This window comes from Oryx dammah, unplaced genomic scaffold (assembly GCF_014754425.2).
Source record: "Oryx dammah isolate SB20612 unplaced genomic scaffold, SCBI_Odam_1.1 HiC_scaffold_2, whole genome shotgun sequence".
In the NCBI taxonomy this organism is placed as follows: domain Eukaryota; kingdom Metazoa; phylum Chordata; class Mammalia; order Artiodactyla; family Bovidae; genus Oryx; species Oryx dammah.
The window spans coordinates 146,378,376-146,399,162 of NW_024070186.1; the positions used below are offsets into that span (position 1 = coordinate 146,378,376).

General features: G+C 39.6%; 1 long non-coding RNA gene across 1 annotated transcript; it reads left to right on the plus strand.

Annotated features, from left to right (window-relative positions):
• Positions 1-14,307: 14,307 nt before the first annotated feature.
• Positions 14,308-18,133, plus strand: LOC120853696. Its single transcript, XR_005718824.1, has 2 exons — positions 14,308-15,930; positions 17,557-18,133. It is a non-coding gene; the product is annotated as an uncharacterized LOC120853696 (long non-coding RNA).
• The last annotated feature ends 2,654 nt before the right edge of the window (positions 18,134-20,787 follow it).

Consider the following 20,787-nt stretch of genomic DNA (forward strand, 5'->3'; position numbering starts at 1 on the left):
GTCAAGACTCGGAACTGCCAGTGTAGAGGACGAGGGCTCCATCACTTTGTTGGGGAGCTAAGATCCCACATGCCACACAGCGTGGCCAAAAGATTTTTTAAAAAGGCCCTGCCTCCAATTGTAGTCATATTTTGAGTTACTAGAGGTTAAGACTTCAACGTAGGAATTTGGAGCAGGGGGATGGGGACGCAATTCATTCTAGAACAGATGCTTATTTAGAACAGCTAGGACTTGCTCTATAATCCTGCCACTGTTCTTTGACATTTAGTACCAGTGATCAGTGGTTCATCTGCCCTTTTCAGTTGGAAGATCAGTCAGCTCAATAGAAAGAAATTGAGGAATTCTGCTTTCCTTCCATCGTTCCTTGACATTGCATCATGATCCCAGGAGCTAGCTTATCCAAGCAACCAGCTTAACCAAGATCATCTGGTTCTGCAAGTAAAGAAAATGTTCTTTTACATTACTTCTTTGATCATTTTTAGCAAAGCTTAAGCTTATATTGACATCTAAAATCTGTATTAGTTTGTTAAAGCTGCCATAACAAAATACCACAGACTGGATAAGCAACATAAACTTGTTTTCTCGGTTCCAGGAGGCACAAGTCCAAGTCGGGATGCTCTCAGGGCTGGAGGCCTCTGAGGCCTCTGTCCTTGGCTTACTGATGGCCATGCTAGCTGTGTCCCCACTGGGCCTTTCCTCTGTGAATACACACCCTTGGCTTCTAGGGTCCACTCTGATGACCTGATTTTAACTTAAGCACCCCTTTGAAACCCCCTATCCCTCATATAGTCACATTCTAAGGTCCCAGGAACTAGGCTGCAGCATATAATTTAAGGGGAACACGCTTCAGTCCGTGTCAGAATCCCTAAAACTATCCTCACATTTAAGCTACTCTGCTATTTATTCTTGAGGGTAGATTCTTGCCACCTTTTATTCACGTCCTTTTGAAACCAGCATGCTTCCCAGGTAACCAGAGTGGTTTCTTTGACTGCCTTTCAGTTGAATATTCAGATGTCTTGGTTACTCCAGATTTCTAATAATGTTGTAAATTATGGTACCTTCTGTAGAGGTGCTGGTGGGCTGAGTATTAGCTGTTATGACAGATACTGTGTCGTATTTGAGAGTTTCACATGCTTCTCAACCGATCTCCTTTCTAGAAATTCATGCTGATTCCTCTTTGTGGCCCAGAAGTCCATCTTGAGTTGTGTTTTTCTCTCAGCTCTTTTTACCTTCTCTAAGACAGAGGGCTAGAGAAGGAAATGGCAACCCACTCCGGTATTCTTGCCTAGAGAATCCCGAGGACAGAGGAGCCTGGTGGGCTGCTGTCCATAGGGTCTCAGATTCGGACACGACTGAAGCGACTTAGCATGCATGCATGCATTGGAGAAGGAAATGGCAACCCACTCCAGTATTCTTGCCTGGAGAATCCCAGGGACAGAGCAGCCTGGTGGGCTGCCATGTATGGGGTTGCACAGAGTCGGACACGACTGAAGTGACTTAGCAGCAGCAGCAGCAGCAAGACAGAGGGCATTATATATTTCTTCATCTCCACTGCAGCCTTCAGTATCTACAGAAGTCTAAACTATACATAGCATTCAAGGTTTTCATAACAAAATTCTTTCTCTCAAGGGTGGGTGCAGTTTTTCACATCATAAGATTTTTTTTTCTTTCTTGTTAATGAGCAGCCATAAAGAAAATTTTAAATGAATAATTAACCCTTAACTGCATGTAGCTAACAGATCTTTGTGTATATAGAGGTTGCAACATTTTATTTGCCCACTTTCTTAGGTTACTGCTTCATTCATGGATCTTAATTTCACTAGTGCATCTAAGAGTTCATATATCTTCAACCAATACAATACTTTAAAAATTAGTCTACACAAAGCTACTTCAGAGACAGCCTTCAGCTTCAGATAAGAGATAGTTTACAAATAAGCTTAATGTATTTCAGGAGTAATTCTATGTGACAATAATATTAATATTAAATGTTTAACCAGAGACCACTGCTGACAGCTGGTTTACATGACTTTTTTGAAGAATTATGGTAATTCCAAGACTGCCACAAGGACTCAGTTAAAAGAATATTCCTATATTTTATGGAATAACAAGAGTGGACAAAAAAAATAGGCCATACATGCCAACCCCGGAGGTAAGAAGTGAGAAAAATCGATCCAGTAGCAAGAAGATTTAATGGAGACCATATGGACATTACATGGTTTGCTTCTTTAGAGGACTTGGGTAATAGGGCAGCAACGTGCATTGATCGTAAAGGACTCAGACTTTGAGAAAACCTGACTTTTGCATATAGTTGTGGAACCTACCAGAAACTCTGTTTCTGAAAATTCATCAGGTGATGTGACAAATGGAAATCGCCCAGCACCATGCATAGTTTGCAATAGAAACCAGTTCTCTTTTCTTGTGAGAACAGGAATTCACAATAGCTGTCACCTGGGTGACCAGGATAATAATATCCTTGGATTGATCTTGCATTAATCTTTCCAGGGGCTGCCAGTGGTTACAGTGACTTTTAACCCAGAGTAAGTTAGATGGGTCCCCGAGTAATGTGTTGCCAATAAAAGTTCCAGATTTGTGAGTGATTTAATTTTTTGACACCAAAATGAGAGCAGACTCAAGGTTACTGTTTTATCAGACTGCCCATTTGTATTCCAATAATGTAGAATTGGACAATATGCCAAGAATTAGGGGGAACCCTCCACCACTCCCCAGGGCACATGCCAAGTACATGAAAGGCAAGCATCCTCTCTGCAGAGGGCACAGTGCTTGAAAAGCCTGCTTGCTGGAAGTGCTGAGAGGATTGCATGGGGTTGACCACCTCCTGCCGGATGGAGGACCAATCACATCCCATTCATGTAGTCAGGAAGAGTCTCTCCCCTAAGCTGCTGCCAGAAGTCCCAGCTCTCACCAGGATTTCCGTGGCCTGGGGCCACAGCCAACACTCAACAGTGAGATGAACATTGAGCCTGAGGGCTCTTGGGCTCCAAGGCAACCAGGCCTCTTTATCTCCACACATCATGCCTTTTCATACTGTTCATGGGGTTCCCAAGGCAAGAATACTGAAGTGGTTTGCCATCCACTTCTCCAGTGGAAGAGAATGGCAAAGCTTTGGAAGTGGGTGATGGTCAGGGAAGCCTGGTGTGCTACAGTCCATGGAGTTGCAGAGTCGGACACAACTGAGTGACTGAACTGAACTGACCTAACGCCTAGGGGTTGTCGCCCATGGTCTCCTTTTTAGAGAGAAATTCTTGAGTCTCCCATGAGTGGATTCAGCTTTCAGAATCCTAGTGAAGGCAGTAGCTAGACAAATGTTACCTATACCTAAAATGATTGGGAAGATTTCAGGCAGATAAACCTTGAGTATTCCTGAACACATTTTGTACATAAACTATATCCCGAATGACAGAACAAATGCACAAACCAACAACCAAATAAATAAAAGCTTCACAGTTATTTGGTATACAACTTTTGCCCCTAAGTAACCACCCCAACTTTGCTATAATCTAATTTGGCTGTATCCCTCAATTAATATTTTCTGTCCCGTATGTAATTTATTCCAAAGTAAATGTAACACTAGACTCAAGAATGAGTGGATATTTATTTACACACACACGTATATACATAATTATGGCTGATTTGTTGTACAGCAGAAACCAACACAATACTGTAAAGCAATTATCTTCCAATTAAAACATAAAAAAATAAATACAACTCTTAGGAATGAAAGTGTGTAGTATTGGTGTGCTTAGTCACTTCAGTTGTGTCTGACTGTTAATGACATGGACTGTAGCCAGCCAGTATCCTCTCTCCATGGTATTCACCAGACGATTGGATCAGTCAAAAGTTTTTACACTTCCACTGCGGGCAGAGTGAAAAACCGATACATTCACTCCCCTTAAAGAGCTTATGTATATGTGAGAAAAGTATCTGCAGGAATAAAAGCCATAGTGAATAGTGATTATAGTTAACAGTACTGTAGTGTGTATTTGAATTGGAGAAGGAAATGGCAACCCACTCCAGTGTTCTTGCCTGGAGAACCCCAGGGATGGGGGAGCCTGGTGGGCTGCCATCTGTGAGGTCTCAACAGAGTCTGACATGACTGAAGCGACTTAGCAGCAGCAGCAGCAGTGTGTATTTGAAAGTTGCTATCAGAGTAGATCTTAAAAAATTCTCATCACAAGAGAAAAAAAATGTGTAGCAGTGGTGGTGAAGGGTATTGACTAAACTTACTGTGATGACCAGGCTTCCCTGGTGGTGCAGTTGGTAAAGAATCTGCCTGTAATGAAGGAGACGCAGGTTCAGTCCTTGAGTTGGGAAGATCCCACTCCAGTATTCTTGCCTGGAGAATCCCCGTGGGCAGAGGAGCCTGGCTCGCAAAGAAGTGGACGTGACTGAAGGGACTGAGCGCACACACATTGTGGTGAGCATTTCACAATGTATCCATGTATCAAATCATTCTTGTATAGTTAAAACCAATACAATTCAATGTGTCAATTATCTCAATTAAAGCACTGGTAAAAAGGAAGAGTGAAAATGTGCATCAGAAAGTCCAAGTGACGCATGTATATGTGAACTCATCAGAGGAAAATTAGAATCGTAGACCTGTTTCACTGGAAAGGGTTCATCAGAGACGTGAGGAAGAGGTGTTCAAGGAGGAAAATGTTTTAAGGAAGGGTTATGTGAATACATCAAGAGTGTTCTTGTGGGAGCTGATAAGTGGGAGTTAGCGGTGAGGGAGATGTGTTAATATTTCAGGAGCTGAGGAACCTTGGTCAGATGAACTGGGGTTGGAGGTGGGCTGTTCCTCACTACAGGTTTTCTAATCAGCTGACATATTCTAACATTTCTAAAGCAAGGTCTGTCAGTAGAGAAGTTGCAGGGAAATTTGGAGGATGACAAAGTTAAAAATAGAAGGGAATTCCAGAGATTCCAGGTATGACTGGAAAAAGTTTGTGAAGACATCATGGGAGGGCACTTTATGACTGCTAAAGCGTCGAGATTGCTGTTGACCACGCTGGGGACTTTAGACACAGGATCTCACAGAATACTTCCTTGTCTGTGGTGTTGGGTGACCCTCCATGTCACAAATGAGGTGAGAGAGGTTAAATCAACCAAAAAAGGATGGCGGAGGGAAGATTTGTACCTGCTTTGTCTTACCGGCACATCATTGATTATGATTTTTTTAACGAGGGGAATAATAAATTCAATTTTTAGTTTTTATTTAGGGGTCAGAAGTACATACAACAGGCAGTACCGTAAGTATGACAAAGAAAAACAAGGAAAGGCAAATAACTGAGAGATGAACATTGAAGGTGTGACTGTGATTAATAGATAATTTACCCCCAGCTGGTAAGCTGTTGACAATTCAGATGAGGTTTTTGGTTTTTTTGTTTTTTTAAAGAAGATATATGCTTTTGTGTTTACTTATAAGAGCCAACTTGTCACTTGGAAATTTCCTATTTGTGAGATGAACCTTAGATACCCCTGTAAATACAGTGTGAGAAAGAAGTGAGCTGTACTTCTATCTCGAGATTATTTTCCAGTACAGGAATGCGTTGGAATTATCCTTTTTGTGGAAAAATAAATAGTAGGGACTTCTTTGGTGGTACAGTTGTTAAGAATCCACCTGTCAATGCTGGGAACATGGGTTCGATTCCTCAGTCGGGGAGGGATCCACGTACCACGGTGCAACCAAACCGGCGAGCCTCAACTATTGAAGCCCGCTGGGTCTGCAGCACGTGCTCTGCGAAAAGAGAAGCCACCGCAGTGAGAAGCCCACGAGAGCAGGGCCTACTCATCACAGCTAGAGAAAGCTTGCTCACAGCCTCGAAGAGCCAGGGCAGCAAGCAATAAATAAATAAATAAAAATTTTGAAAAATGAAGAATTTTGAATTTTTGAAGGAAAAAATGGCCTCATCTAGCACAGTTTCCAAACTGTGTACTGTGGAACCCTAGTATAGCAGTGTGTTACCATTTATTTGTTCATACAGGGAAAGAGTTTGTAATCAAATAAGTTTGATAAATAAGTGGTTAAATAAAATAAAATACCTTTTTCTTTAGAATGCCTACAACCCTTTACAATGATGCCGTGCACTTTGAATTTTTAAGAGAGTAGCTTCTAAATGCTATATCTCCCCCTCCTCTGTTCTTGTTTTGTTTACCACATCGACTCCTGGTACGAGTGTTGCATGCTGCAAGCTTTAGGGAACTCTGCTTTGAAGGCATTTAATAGACTCTCGGAATATTTATTTATTTATTTATACCCTTGCAGAAATGAAGGTTTATAGCGTACATTTTTGCCAAAGCAGATGGGTTCTTTCCACTGAATGGTGTTTCCACGCATGACCTTGAAGATAAATGAATAAAGGAAAAAGAGTAAAAATATTAGGTTGACAGACATTTTAAAGTAGGGCGTAACAGATGCCATAAAGCATTCTGAAAGTTTAAAGTAGGAGTTAAAATGTGTATTATATGGAAGATACCAGATTAGAGTCTTAGAATATTTATAGTCCAAACATATAAGTATTTGACCAGCTTCTTCCCAGTTTGGGGGAGAAATGGGACAGAATCCAATTCACAATTGAGGCTGACTCCCTTTAAGTTTTCTTATGTGAAAAGCAGGAAGTGCTGCTAAGTTTACAAAGGTAAGCCTCAGCATAAGGCTTGAGTTTCCTGTGCTGCCTTTAATGTTTTGGCATAGGGGCTGTTAAGAGGCCAGGACCTGATGTTGATACCCGAAGAGTTCCAGGAAGGAGACAGCTATTGGATTAATTTTAAGATGCTTTTGCTGAAATTTTTCATAAAGAATACATAGAAAGGACACTTGCTGGTGGCTCAGTGGTAAAGAATCCGCCTGCAATGCAGGAAACACAGGAGACCCAGGTTTGATCCTTGGGTAGGAAAGATCCCTTGGAGGAGGAAATTGCAACCCACTCTAGTGTTCTTGCCTGGAGAATCCCAGGGACGGGGGAGCCTGGTGGGCTACCATCTCTGGGGTCGTACAGAGTCGGACATGGCTGAAGTGACTTAGCAGCAGCAGCAGCCAGTATTCTTGCCTGGAGAATCCCATGGACAGAGAAGCCTGGCTGGGCTATAGTCCATAGGGTTGCAAAAGAGTTGGACACAGCTGAATGACTGAGCATGCATGGATACATAGAAAGCAAAGGCATAAGGAGAGAGAGGACTCTTTGGGTCAAAAAAATAAATCTGAACTTCTGCAGTTTTTCTCTGTTAGTCCTTATTGAAAAATTCATTTACCACTAGTGGTGTCAAGGGGCCCTGTCAACTTTTATTATTGTACCAAAAAGAAAAATAAGGAAAAGGCTTAGGGAGCCCTGTCAGGAAAGGAATGTTATCATTTCTGTTTTCCAACAATCTGTAAAAACAGGTTGTGTTATCTAAACCTCATGGGACCAAGGATCCAGATAAGCACCTTGCTCTGGTGAGTTTGTGAAGCCTGGTAAGAGATACTGATGGAATAGAAAGGGGAACCAGGCAGGCTTGCTTCCTTTCACAGAGGAAGAGTAAAATGAGATGGAAATAAACAGGAACAATGGTGAAAACACCAATCTTGGTTTCAGATAATTCTAGAGCCCAAACAGCTACCCTGGATTAAATCTTGGAGAATATAAAATTCACTACTAATTTTGGGCCTACATAACAAAAGAAGTCCTAGATTTGCTTAAAATCAGTTATACCATTTCAATCTCAACCGCTTGGAAGCTACTGGGAATTTAAAACAAAACCAGATTCGATCCACATTGCTTGGTACTTTTCCACCAAAATCTCTAAACAGCCCCCAAAGCCATATGCAGGCCATACGTAGCAGAAGGGAGACTAAGATGTTAAAATTGGAGCTGGAGTAACTCAAGTCTTTATGGCTGTCTTGTTAGTCTCAATTCAACACCTAGAAAATGTCCATGAGAGGTGTTTTTCAATCAAGATGAAGAAGCTCAGGGAACTTCCCTGGTGTCAGTCAGTCAGTTCAGTCGCTCATTCGTGTCCAACTCTCTGCGACCCCATGGACTGCAGCATGCCAGGCCTCCCTGTCCATCACTAACTCCCGGAGTTTACTCAAACTCATGTCCATCGCATTGGGGATGCCATCCAACCATATCATCCTCTGTCATCCCCTTCTCCTCCTGCCTTCAGTTTTTCCCAGCATCAGGGTCTTTTCCAATGAGTTGGTTCCTCGCATCAGGTGGCCAAAGTACTGGAGTTTCAGCTTCGACATCAATCTTTCCAATGAGTATTCAGGACCGATTTCCTTTAGGGTTGACCAGTTCCAGTGGTTATAAATCTGCCTTCCAATGCAGGGGACGAGCTTTCGACCCCTGGTCTGGGAACTAAGATCCCACCAAGGAGCAACTAAGCCTGCGAGCTACAACTACTGAGCCCCACGTGCCGCGGAGACCGTGGGCCATAATGAAAGATCCCTCAGGCTGTAACGAGGATTCTGCATGCTGCCACTAAGACCTGAACTAAGACCTACAGGCAAATGAGTAAGTAAATATTAAAAAAACAAGATGCTCAGGCAGGCCCAGTGATGTGTATTCACTCACAGGCTGGCTTCTTTTTGGAATTAGTCTTCAGTGATGATTATTCCGTGTATGACTGAGTCTCCAGGTACCGCAGGATAGCCAGCTCTTGTTTCAGACCCTTAGGAGTCAGACACATTTCTGGGTATAAGTAGCAGTTTCATCCTGGAGCTCCTTCACCTTTCACACCACTCAAAGAGAAGATGTTGGTTGGCTGGCCCTTAGGAACTTTTTCTCTCATTCCTAGACACCTCTGGTAGAAAATAATTTGATTTAACATGATTTTCCTTCCATGTGAACATGCCAGGGTACCGCCTCCCTATCTCATAATACCCTGTGGCTGTCTTTCATCTCGACTCTCTTCTAGTTCCTCTGAGTTGAAGAAGGACCTAGGATTACAGTGTTTAGAACAGATAGGTTATAGCGCTCATCTGTGCCAAGCCTTTATTTTTTTATTTTGATGTGAAACTTTTGGAACTTTCTGGAACTTTTTTCCCAAATATGCCATTGGTTGAATCCACGGGTATAAGAATGGCTGATTATATAAGCAACAAATAAAAATAGCCTATTTCTGCTGCCATGTAATAGAATATGCATTGTGAATACTGAGATAAAGCTAATGAAGCTCTATGCCATCTGATACCCTAGCTTTTCATGTAGCTGGTATTTTACAACTCTTTATTGTTTGTGAAATCGTGACACATGTTAAGATTCTCTTACAAACAGCAGAATATCAGAGAGTACAAAATTAGTTTATTGACCCTCACTCCTCACACTGGAGCTCCTCACACAGGCAGATTTATAAAGTAATAAAGGCAGTGAAAACCCCTGAGCCTGTTCCAAGTTGGAATTAGCATTCCAAAGAATTCCACACCATAATAGGTTACATGATTGAGAAGCCTTAGTGACGTTAGCGTGCCCACACACTGAAGCCTGACCTTAAACTTCTGGCGCCCCATGCATTTTATTTGGATGAAAAGTATGCATGGAAGCAGTTTTCTGTATTCCTTCTATAAACCACATGCTGAGATATTGACCTCCTTCTGGCTTTTAGGTAATGTAGATGGTGTTTTGTTTTTTTTTTTTTTTTTTAGTACTGAGATAACTTTAAAATCTCACTTCATGTACAATATTTGCAGTCATCCTCAAATTTGATATACTTGCCTTGGGCAGCTTTATGTAAGTTTGTGAAGACAAGGCTACTAAATACCAATCAGTTATAAGGTTTTTATTAAGATTGTCCAACCAGGCATGACTATATCTAATTATGTTCTTATCTAACTCAATATAGCTTGTCCATAAAAGTGTCACGAGAGTCTTAGTTGTGTGTTCTGTTAAAGTCCAAAACCGCCAGGCCAGCCGTGCTTATCCAATAGAAGTAAGTCTGGCAGGCATTTCCTGATGAATCTGTGCCAACTTTGGCTTCCAGAGATTCCTGCTTCTTTTTCTACCTGTTCTCATGTCAGTCTTTTAATAATCAGGTCTACATGTTTGCTCTCACTTGTGTGGAGGTGATCTTATTTTCTGAAAGCTGAAGTTCCTGACTTTAGAGGAGAAAAGATGATGAAAAAGTGAACAACCACTTGCCATATAGGTGGTAACAAAACTGGATTTAATTGATTTGGACCTGAACTTAGTATTCTAGAGTATTGCAAGCAAAAAGGAGCTTGCATTTCATAGAGGAGCAAATGACGAGAAATTGACCAGTCTGCTTTTAAAACTGTCAATTGGGGGAGGTGGGGAATGCATCTAAAGATGCACCAAGGAAATGGGGAAAAGGTGTAATGTAGAAAGAGAAGCAGCAGAAAAAGAAGTGTCCTCAAATATCCTCACATAAAAATAGCAAGGATGAAGATTAGGGAATAAAACATGAGTGATGCTTCTGATGTCTGTGCCAATGCTCATTGTATAGGATATAAGCAATCGGATATCTTAACACAGAAAGTAAATACGGCATTAGAGTAAATTTGGCACCAAATTTGGCACCAAATTCCACCAAGTGTTGGTGGAATAGGGCTGACAATGAGAACTGAGAACAAAAACGTGAGTCTTTTTCAAAAGAAATTGACCTGGGCACATGCAATTGCTTGCTCAGCTAGAACAAGGATTTAAAAGCTCCCTCTTCAAGCAGACCACCTGAGTGGTCCCAGACCCGGAAGAACTCTGTCATTGTGCAAGCCATTAGGGCAGGCTTTTAAACAGGAGTCTTACAGCACTGTTCCACACTGGAACATCAGATCGTGTTGTCTTTATCAGACAGTCCATTATCTCCTTCTTTATTCCCTCCCTTGTGCTACATTTATGCATTTCTGTCTGCCATGCTAGACTTTGAGGACACAAACTGGCAAATAGAGCACAGATCAGGTAAATCACACACGTACCTTAAACCTCGTTCTTTCAGTTCCCACATAGTGACACCATGGCAATTAGCTAAGCTCTGTCCCATATCGTTCTCTATAAAATGAAGTGATAGGACCTGCTTCCTGGGGTTATGGTGAGGCTTAGAGATGACATATGCTGAGTGCTTGGCACATAATGGGCATGTAATAAATGTGAGTTTGGAATTGAAACTATGGATGTGGCATAGACAGGAACTATTATGTGGTTCAGCTGTTTATACACAACAGCAAAACAAGAAAAGAGTTCACAGCGTAGTAGCCGGCTTAAACAGGTTGAGTATTAATGAGCTCTGACTGGGGCCTTGGAAATAAGCTGGGTAGAAATGAATCTGGAATATCATCAGCAAATGCCTGAAATGAAATGAATCTTGTTAACATACTGGGAGGATTGTTATGGGTGGGTTTAGTCTGAGATGCTTTCAGCATTCTCTCTCCCTCTTGTTTTTAAACAGTGATATGGAGAGCTGACTCACTGGAAGAGACCCTGATGCTGGGAAAGATTGAGGGCAGGAGGAGCAGGGGACAACAGAGGATGAGATGGTTGGATGGCATCACCGACTCGATGGACATGGGTCTGGGTGGACTTTGGGAGTTGGTGATGGACAGGGAGGCCTGGCGTGCTGCGGTTCATGGGGTTGCAAAGAGTCGGACACGACTGAGCGACTGAACTGACTGACGGATTAAGGTATAATTCACATGGCATACAGTTCACCCCAAAGCATTAGTGAAGTGTACAATTCAGTGGAAATTAGTATATTTACAGATGTGTGCAGCTATCGTCACAGTCAGTCCATCATCTCTAAAAGAAACCCCATTGCCTTTAGCTGTCATAACTCTACACTCTCTCATTGCCCCCTAAGCTGCTGCTCATCCATTTTCTGTCTCTGTGGATTTCCCTGTTCTGAACATTTCATATGACTGGTATCATGCAATATGTGCTCTTATGTAACAAGCTTCTTTCATTTAGCATGTTTTCAAGGTTTATCTATGTGGTAGCATGTATCAGTCCTCTATGGCAAAATAATATTCCTTTATATATATACACACACACACACACACACATATATATATATACACACATACATCACAATTTGTTTATCCCTGTGTTGGTTGGCAGACATTTGGGTTGTCTCCTGTCTTCTGGCCATTATGAATGCTGCTTCTATGAACGTTAATGTATATTTTGTGTGTGTTTGAGCATATATTTTTATTTCTCTTAACTGTATACTTAGGAGTAGAGCTGCTGGATTTCAACCCTCTTTTGATACTCATAATTGGAACATCGAGTCTGCGATTCTAGCCTAATCTCCCTAAAACACTTTCCTGTGACAATCATAGATTTTCTGCATTTTATTCACTTAATAATTACTGAGAAATTATTGCAAGTCAGGTAATGTTTTAGGCACCAGACAACTTTGGTGGGTTCTTTAGGTTTTAGACTCTTCACAATCTAGTTGGAACCTGACAGTTAGGGTATTTCATTTTTCTGTACCAAGCATAATTGTAGACCACCTTATGCAGGAAAATAAATATAACTCTTAACCTGCCTCTTTTTTATGATCCAGATAAACTATCATCTTTTCGTAGCTCTTTTGTACACACTGTCTATAAGTTTTTATAGAACCTTCTTGTTCACACTGCTTTTTCATATATTTGTATTCATCCATTCACTCACTACAAATTTAGTAAGCACCTACACTCTGTCAATCATTATATCAGACTTCATCAATATAAAGATAAGACACACTGCTCTTTGAAGAGAAACCATATATAAATAGGTATTGAGGTGTTCCTAACCCATTTTGGCATCCCTGGGAAAGTCTTCCTGAAAGGTGAAAATGTACAGCATGGATTTAGAGACAGGCCAGGGTGAGATGGGGAACTTGCCATGAAGAGGGAACAGTGTAAGGAGATACATAAATAAGAAACATGATGGTAAAGTAGTTAAATACTGCTGGATCATAAACTGCATCTAAGATAAAGAATTTTCAAAGGAACAATATACTTACTTAATATGTAGCCTACCAGTGGGAATTAATGATTAAGAGAACATGATTATGCAATAATGTACAACTGCCCACTAAATAGCTCTGTGACATCAGACAAGCCATTAACCTCTCTGTGCCTGCCTCATTTGTCATCAGATGTTGAGTGGGAAACATTTTATGAATATCTCCTTTCTAAATGACACATAGATTGCTTTTAGAAAGTCCCAAAGAGCATTCTAGTATTGTCCCAACATAGCCAAGGCTTGGACAGATAGAACTGTATGAGATGAGGAGATAAGTCATAGATAAGATTTTTGATTAAACAGATTGAAGTGAAGAACTCTGAGTAAAGGAAGTAGATGAATTTCAGACCTGGCTTGGTGCCCCAGTAGTGCTGACTGCCTACAGAAGAGAAGTCCCAACTCCTACATTCAAGTCTGCACTTATCCTTCGCAAGCCCCACCTTCCATGATGCATGAAAAGGGCACACCTATTATCTGACCTCAAATCCTCTCCTGATACTTGATTTGGAAACTTGGATGTGTCTCTGCAGACTGTGGGTTGTGAGCCTATCCCATTCTATTCATTGTACTCATTGCTTCACAGATCAAGTATTTGCTCTGTTCCCTTGTAAAATTTGGATATTTCTAGGTCTTCAAGATCATATACAGGACTCTAGCAGGGTCTGTATCACATTTTATTTTTTTCAACAATTTTATTGGGGTATAGTTGAGTTATAATGTATTAGTTTCAGGTGCACATTTTATTCTTATTTGTATGCTAGCAGTGGTCACTGGTTCCTCTTTTTCTTTTTGAAAGCTATACATAGTTATCTTTGACCTTCATTTGCTGCCTCTAGGTCAAGGCAGTGACACAACAAGCAAATACAGTAGAAAGGGCCTGATACTGCCACAGAAACCCTTTAAGTTGGGCACCTGCCAGGCTCCAGAACCTTGGCCCTCATACTTTGGTCCATACTGATAAGCAACAGGGGAAACCAGGGGGTAGCCTTGGTACCCATACATAAATGTCCCCAAACACAGGCTCAGTCATAAATGTACAGAAGCACAGGAGAGGAGGAGAAGAGCTCTTGCCAGTTTTTCCACCCACTTGTATACCCAAGGGATAATCTCGTTTTGCTTAATAGCTCTTTTATGGCTGAGTAATATTCCATTATATACATGTCCCACATCTTCTTTATCCATTCTTCTGTTGATGGACATTTAGGTTGCTTCTGTGTCCTGACTATTGTAAATAGTGCAACTGTGAATATTTGGGGTGCATGTATCTTTTTGAATGATGGTTTTCTTTGGTTATTTGCCCAGAAGTGGGACTGCTGGGTGAAATGGCAGTTCTGTTTTTAGTTTTTTAATGAACATCCATTTTGTTTTGCATAGTGGCTATATCAGTTTACATTCCCGTCAACAGTGCATGAGAGTTCCCTTTCTCTGCACCCCCTCAAGCATTTATTGTTTTGTAGATTTTTTAAAATAGATAACTAATGAGAACATGCTGTATGATACAGCGAACTCTACCTAATGCACTGTGGTGACCTAAATGGGAAAGAAGTCCAAAAAAGAAGGCATATATGTACATGTATGGCTAATGCATTTTGCTGCACAGCAGAAGCTAACACATTGTAAAGCAACTACATTCCAATAAAAATTAATTAACAATAGTCAATTTTGTGAAAGAGGAACAAGCAATCTATGGCATGCAAAATGAACAGGGAAGAAGGCATGATGAAACCTGCAAGACACTAAATATGTGTCAGTTCAGTAACTAAACTCTGTCACTCTAAGATTATATAGTGCTCTAGGATCGTATAGTACTGTAAGATCATTCAGTGCTCTATGGGAAGGGCCACTGCTAAAGTGAGCCCATTGCCATTAGTGAAGAGAGAATTTACCTGGGTAAAAGGAAAACTTCTACCTGTGCCGGTAAGTCTGCTGCTGACTTAAATGTGGTACAGAAGCTTTAGTAAAAATCTGAGAGTCATTTTATTTTTTTTTTCTTTTATAAAAGTTTGCATTATTTACTGAAATTTGTACTCTGTACAGAACTGAATTCCTAGGATAGGCTACATTTGGAATTTAAGGTTTTATTATAAGCACCACTTATGCTTTCTATTTTTATCTGCTTTGTAATTTTTTAGTTGTCAGTAGTGGGTTGCCAAATCACTGCCGTTTTATTCAGTAAAATGTTTACATATTGAAAACATGGTTCGTGCCTGTATTACTAAGACAGTAAAACAACCACCAAGCCGTAGGAATCTCTTTTTTGGGGGGGAGTGTGTCAAATTAAATACCAGGAAAAAACTCTCTGGGAGGCTTGCATACCCATCCCAGCTACTGTATGTTAGCTGCTAGAGGGCACAGCTGCCTCATTTGTTAGAGAATTTATTATAGGGAAGAACTGATGCCATGTTGGATCTGTTTCTTTTACTTTAACCTTTGCTTCCTATGGCTTTAGTTCAGTAAAAGCATACTGTTTATATATGATAGCCTACCTTGGGGAACTCTTCTCTTCTGCCTGAATGTTAAACCAAAATGCCTTTGTTCAGTATGCTGTCTACCTGTGGATGGCTACAGGAGTGAAGAAAGTAACACATCCTCTCCCCAAGGCTGGCCATTCCAGGAGATATTTGCAAGATTAATGGCCTTTTTACTTTACTTCCTCAACAACCCCCCAACCACATTCTGTAAAAGAACCTGGCATCCAGACCCAGTTAAGATGGTTATTTTGAGACATTAGTCTGCTATCTTCTCAGCCTGCTGGCTTTCCAAATGAAGTTGTGTTTCTTGCCTCAACACCTCTTCTTAGATTTATTGGCCTGTTGTGCAGTGAGCAGAGCAATCAGTCTTGGATTTGTTAACAAACTGACCTCACTGGAATGGCCTGGAGGAAAACACCCCTCACCTCCAACCAAGGGCAGCACGCAACCAACTCGACTGATAAGGAAATACGAAAGTCCTACCCTTTTGTCTCAAGGTAGGACAATGTCAAGGTATGACAGTGACTGCTTGGGAAAGACCCTGATGCTGGGAAAGATTGAAGATCAGAGGAGAAGGGGACAACAGAGGATGAGATGGTTGGATGGCATCACCAACTCAATGGGCATGAGTTTGAATAAGCTCTGGGAGTTGGTGATGGACAGGGAAGCCTGGCATGCTGCAGTCCATGGGGTCGCAAAGAGTCGGACATGACTGCGCAACTGAACTGAACTGAAGGACAGTGTCTGTGGTGTCACTCCTGTTTCAAAACTCTCTACAGGATCAGACTCAGACTAGAATTCAGCTGAAACCATATCTTTTCTTTGCTTTCCCCCTGTGTCTTATCCTTCACTTCCTTCCAAGTGAAGCTTCCTTCACTTTCTTCCTTATTAGTTTCTTCTGAAACGCTTCTACAAAGAATTAGTGACTTTATGATCCTTATCTTATGCTCAGCCTCCCAGAAACTCAAATGAAGACTGTATGTGAAAATATTTATCAGTCCCAGGTGAGGATAACTTTTAAAAAATGTGAAACTAAAGTGATATAAACCATTTTCAGAGAAAGGACATTTACAAAGTATTATAATAAAAGATATCCATTTAAATATATAAAAAATAAGCATTTTGTGTTTGGAAATTTTGACAGACAGTGACAGAATAATGTGAAAATTGTGTACAATTGTTGATATTCAAGTAATAGAAGCATAGAAAGTCAAAGGTTAGACATAGATGACTCCTGTCAAGAACAAATGCGTTTGTCCATGAACCTATTTTTAATGGCTATGACCTTGTCAGCTACATCCTGTTTGACATTTACAGAAAGATGTGTGATAATAAGATTGATGAATTTATTAGCATTATGAATCATGCAAAAACAGAATCTTCAACACATTTTATTAAGCATTGACTAAAAACTGTTGGTTGGGGGAAGACAAAGATTAGAAATATTTTAAATTGGTTTCCCAAAGGGCAAGGAAGTTGAATAATTTCTCTAAATGATTCATAATTTTCTCTAAATGACCAGGGGATGGAAAACACATCTCCCTGCCATATTGTGTTTCTGTGGACAGTATGGCCAGAGGAGTTTATGTAAGTCCAGAAGAGCAAGATACTGGGAAATGAGCAGAAAGGGAAATGTCATATTGCTGAGTCAGGCACTGAACAAGGAGTTCTGTTCTGATTTTTCAAAAGAAAAGGACTATAGATTTGAGATTGAGGCTCATTCATTGATCGATTCAACCAATATTTAGAGAGCACCTCTTCTGTGCTGGAGTTCTGTGCTCGTTGCTGTGGTTACAGACATGAAAAGGCAGAAATGAGCTCGCAAGCCAAGTTGGCTGTATTGTAATCTTTCCTGGTCTGGCTTCCATGCTTTTTGCAAATGATTTCTGGAGTTTAAAGGCTCTGTCTGCATTTGTGTGGTTTTCTAGGGTTTTCAAATATTTAACCATGTCTAAGCTGTTCCCAATTGCCTGAAGCTCTTCAGTTAATTCTCATTCCAATATTGTCATAGGAAAAAATTAATCTCTCTCCTACTCCCCTTAAGTAGCCCAACCCTACAATTATGGTAATTTAATGGTGAATAGTGTTCATTAAATGTTCTGTATCTTAATTGTTTTTCCCAGAGAATATGAAAATGCTACTTCTATTTCTGAGAGTCTTGTGCTGAGTGCTGGCTTCCAAGTTGTAAAACTGTTCAAGATTTTTGGACCCAAGAACTCCCACGTGTGAGAGATCAGACCATCTTGTGTCATGCTTTAGAATTTAGTGTCTCATTTTCTTTATTCTGTTCTAGCCCTAATTCATCTGTATTTCAGTAATTGCAGCAGCTAGTGTTTGTAGATATCTCTTCATTATACCTGATTTGTCACAACTTTGATTTTATTTTAGTAAATTAAGTATCTTTACAGGGTGCATAGTTTTGCAGAGTAGAACAGTTAGGATTCTGAATATGTAGTTAGAATGTAACCTTCTAAAGAACAGGAGTTTTTTTTATTGTGCTAAATAGTTTGTTACCTTTTGATGAATATTTTGACTCACTTCAGAGATGAATTAATAGGGATAATTTTTTCTAGTACTTTAAATAAAATCATTTATGATGGTTCTTACATCTGTTACTGGAAGAATATTATTTTTCTCTTAATGATTGTAAGAATTGTGTATCTTAATTTTAGAACAAAAATTTTTACGTAGTAAATGAAATTTGGGCTTTGAGAAGCAAGTACTTTGAATTTCCATAAATGACTTTCTTTTCATAAACCACACTGTGTGAGAACTCGCACACTATTGTGCCTTCATTTAGTGTGTAAACAGATTCTTTGTAAGTTACCTTTATTGATAGAATCTTGCTAGTGTGTTTGTGCCTATGTCAACTTAATTCTTATAGAATCTCTGGGGATTTATGGGTTATTGGATTTTCAAAATCCATTTGAAGCAAGTGGATTCTCAATAGAAGAGTAGATACCTAGTTAAAAAGAAAAGCAATATTTTACCTGATGTTACAAAGAGCTCTTCATTTTTGACATTCAATTGCTGAGAAAGTTAACTTATGAGGAATAAATAGTATTATTTAGCAATCTTCATTTTACCACATCATTAAAAGGTTATATTCCGCAAATAATTCACATAATGAAACAATGGGCATAAGTTATATATGTTAAGAAAGGTTAAAAATTCAAATAGTTATAACCTGATTCAAAGGTCATTTGTTCTAAATCAGTACTTAGATTGGTAATTTCTAAGAAAATGAATTTCTAAGTAAATTGTTAACTTATAATAAAACCTTTATTAATGTTTTACTTTATTCAAGAGTATCTTGAAGTAGTAAAGATATGTTTTATAGAAATTCTATATTTTATATTTTCCATTCACAGATTCTACAGTACATATATTTCTACTATAATATGTTTACTGATTGATTGATAGCCTATAAATAGCTTAAAATTTTCACATGGTTCATGTTCCTGGGGTTGATCTTCAGGTGTACATATCAGAAAACAAACACAGAGATGGCTGAAATTGAGCAGGTTTTTATCACTCCCAGTGAAGAGTACCTTATCCTAGTGAGTGCAAAATTGAAATCACAAATTGAAACACCACCAAAATAACAGTGTGCTTATTGTGTATAATTTCTGCACTATTGTAAACATTTTCTACAAATTTAAGACAAAGATATTGACAATTTGTTAACATGTCTGAAGCCCTATGATAAACAAAAATCTCCAAAAAACCACAACAAAAAAATTGTACTAGGCACGGTGAGAAAATGAATAAGTAATTAAAGTTGGTCATTTACAATTTATATAAGACAATATCTTGAATGAAAATGAAGAAGACATAAGGCAAGTTCAAAGGAACCTAAGAAATTGTCTTGCTTGGTACTCTAGTATTTTAGGAGTGGGAACTGAGACATACTAGGATTGAGTGATTTATCTGATATCATGGTGAGATTGTGGCAGAGTCTGCTCTGGACTCTTCCAGTCTACTTTTTCGTTGCTTACCACTGCCTCCTATGACAGGAGGACACATGCCAGATAATGGTAAGTGCTTAAGACAAACTGATTAGAAAAATGGCAGACTGTAATCACATATGGGTCACAATAACAGTATTTGGGAGAGGAAACACCATTCTGGAACATCCATCTCAGGCTTGGCAAGCTGGAATGACAATCTGCAACATTAGTTTTTACCAGTTACCAATCACTGGTGCAATGAGACAAATGCTACCAGAGAAACTTAATGAATCAAATTTTAATACAAATGTTTAAATCTTTTACAAAGAAAGGAGGCTGTATTTTTTCAGCCATAAAATTCTTTCCTTCTTCCTTTTGATTTGATGTAACACAGTCAAATCTGTATGGAAAAATCCAAAGAGGGCAAAACAAGTGCAACAAATCTCGTTTTTGCAAGAGTATGAAGCTAAATAGAACTATATTCTATTGAATGATTTCCTCAACTTCTCCTTAGGTGTGGTTTAAGGGATAGGCAATAGCTGATTATCAAATTTAATTTGTTCCATTTCTCCCCAGTCTCTGTATTATTTATGTCATATAGTAAACTAACCTGTTTTTAATTTGTTTTAATCAGTTTGTTTTGATCTAAACTTTCAGGTAGAGTTTGGGCTTCCCGGTGCCTCAGTGATAGAGAATCTGCCTGCCAACGCAGGAGACACAGGTTTGATCCTTGGGTCGGGAAGGTTATCTGGGGAAGGAAATGGCAACCCCCTCCAGTATTCTTGCCTGGAGAATCCCCTTGGATGCAGGAGCCTGGTGGGCTACACTCTATGGGGTCGCAAAAGAATAGAACACAACTTAGTGGGTGTCACAACAACAACAGCAGGGTAGGGTTTAGAATGAGAACGTCATTTAAATGAGAACCTATTTATGTAGGTTATACACATTTGTTTCATTTTATGGGAATTAAAGTTCATATATTTTACGCCCTTATAAATTTATACCAAATATTTATTATAACAACTCATTAAACATTTTTGAAACAATCAAGAAATTATAGGAAGTTGAAAGAGTAATACAAAGAATTTTTGACTCCCTGATCTATTTGAATGCAATTTGTCTCACATTACCTTGCACTAGAATTCATGCATCTTTGGAGGGAATATCACGCAGTGGTGCTGCTATTTCCCATTGCATCGTGTCTGTGGTATAGGACTGTGACTTGTCCAATTATAGGTGATGTTCACTTTGATAATTAGGTAAAGTCATACCCACCAGGTTTCTTCACAGTAAACTTAGTCTTTTTTCATTTGTGAATAGTAACTGTCTTACGGTGGCAGTTTTAAAACAACACAAACATCTCAGTCATCTTCAGATTTTCAAGTTATTCCTTTATTTGTGCAT